The sequence below is a fragment of the Asparagus officinalis genome, chromosome 8, assembly GCF_001876935.1.
Source record: "Asparagus officinalis chromosome 8, Aspof.V1, whole genome shotgun sequence".
In the NCBI taxonomy this organism is placed as follows: Eukaryota; Viridiplantae; Streptophyta; class Magnoliopsida; order Asparagales; family Asparagaceae; genus Asparagus; species Asparagus officinalis.
In genome coordinates this window covers 47,525,880-47,528,476 of record NC_033801.1, presented here as the reverse complement: position 1 = coordinate 47,528,476, position 2,597 = coordinate 47,525,880, and positions in this window count along the sequence as shown.

Genomic DNA, 2,597 nt, shown 5'->3' with positions numbered 1-2,597 from the left:
ACGAAACTATCATCCTCTGCTTAGTGTGTAACAAAGCTAATACCATCCCCCCGCCGCCTTGGGCCTAAAAGTTGCTAAGCCTCTGCTTCTGCACAATATTCATATAAGCTATCCAAAATATTACTACATCGTTCCTTCCATTTGTGTCTGCAGCAATGGAATTCGATGAACTGAAACTCTGAAGCATTCAACTTATGGTATCTCATCTACCAGACGAAGCCTAAGCCTCCTGCCTCAGCAGCTCTCATCAACGAGGGTGGTGGCGTATCTATCGATGTCTCCTCTTGTGTCACCCCCGAGATGGGCGCTCTCTCCCGGAATCGGTCGGTGCTTCAATGCTGAGTCTGATTTACTAAGCTGCTCGTCGAAATCTTACAGTCGAGGCTGCCAAAGATGCTTACGTAGGATTCCACTAAGTACTACGGAGCCTGCTACGGTTAGGCCTCCCTATCATCTTGCCTCAGTTCCCTAAGCATGGTATCTCTACATCCACGTTCTTCTCGACATCTATAGTTTTAGAAGTAGGCTTATAAATAGCGGATCTCAAGCCATAAATATCATAACATATACCAATATGAAAATTGTATCATGTTATCACCGCCCCAACATGCCTTTATAACTTAAGGCAAATAGTCATAAAAATTTTGTAATAATTATATATATATATAATATATAATATATATATATATATATATTATATATATATATATATATATATATTATATATAAATATACTATATAAGGGAAAAGTGAATCTAGGTGACACGCTAGGCTCCACCCAAGGACGTGGCTAGAATCACTCATTTCCTAATTTTTTCTGGCAATCCGCTCATTGACTTGACTCTTACACGTTCTAAATCCAAAACACACCAACTTTGGTGTGAACCTGTTGTGTTTGACATTCGTTGAAGCCGTGCAAAAATTCTATTCATTCGAAACCAATTAAAATTGCCAGCGTGGGATAAGGGTCAAACACGACGGGTTCACCCTAAATTGGTGTTTTTGCGGTATAGAACGTATTATATCAAGCTTCAACGGAAGCGGATCACAAAAAAAAGAAAATGAGTGCGATTTTAGGCCGCCGTCATTAGGTGGGAGCCTTAGGGTGGTTCATCTTAGATTCATCTTCCATATATATATATATATATATATATATGGAATCTAAGACGAAATCCCATCAACCTGCGACTCTCCATGCACTGACCTCGTCGCCTGAAAAGAGGAGAAACAACGAGCGTCAAAGAATTAGCGAGATCATTTACCGCCCCCAAGGGGAAGGGATAGTAGTATATAAGAAAATACTGGTTAGTACATATAATTATAAAGTTGTCAACACTACACTAAAAAGAAATTAGTATTTAGATATTCATAACACGAGAATGGGTATGTCGAGCGAAATAATCCAAATAAGAAAACCCTCATGTATATACCTCGTATCGCAAGTTATGAATCTCTAAATATCAATCTCAACTAAGAATAAAAATGTAAGTGAAATTAGTAATTAGAAATCCATAACTCGAGACTGGTACATTAAGCGAAATAATCCAAATAAGGAAACCCTCATGTATATACCATATATCTCGAACTATGAATCACTAACTACTAACTTCAAACCTATATATGAGCAATCATCACAAACTAAAATATTATAGCTTCTACCCTCAATCATAATAAAACAATTTGTCACAACCTCAGGCTACCCTCAAGTAGCTGACACCATCATAAGGAAATATTAGCCAGCTCAAACATTATAAAATACCATGTCATGTATGTCATATATCCAATGTATATCCTACTCATGGGTAAACTACATGGAATCATACTACAACTATATATGTCTCTCTTTTTGAAATAGCATTACTCTTGTAGGGTTCTTACTCAATCGCTCTGCGGTAATACATTTTATCTCCCTATTCCGGCTACATGAAGTAATGATACTCTTGTAAGGTTCACACAATAACATGTCGGTTCAACTTTCTTACTCAATTGTTCTACGGTAATAGGTTTTATCTCCCTACTCCGGCTACATGAAATAACGATACTCTTGTAAGGTTTGTACAATAACATGTGAGTTCAACTTCCTTACTCAATCGTTCTATGACAACATGTTTTATCTTCCTCTTCTGGATATGCTTCCAGATGATTGTACAATGATGAATATGCACATCAGCCTAACCCAAAAAAATTACACTAATCACCTTCGAGTATTTAGTATAACCAAGGTCTCATTACGGGAAAACAACCAAATACTCCTAGTGTGGTACAATCATGGTCTTATTACAGGATAACAACCACACTGAGCATCCATAACTGATGAGCAATAATTTATCATATGTTATTTCATTTTCATTAACTCCACGTGTGTCAAATACCTCAACAATGCATGTCAATTCAATATAAACTAAGTGTACATGCACATATCTCAGTGTTCGTATCAAAATATGGTGTTCAACCAACCCTTCAGGTGTTAAACAACTTATAAAGATAGTTATACAACACAACAAGGTCGAGAAAATTCCCCGAAATTAGAAATCAGGAGGGAAAACATGCAATGGCATATATCAGCCTGGCGGTCGACCGCAATATAGCGGAGGTCG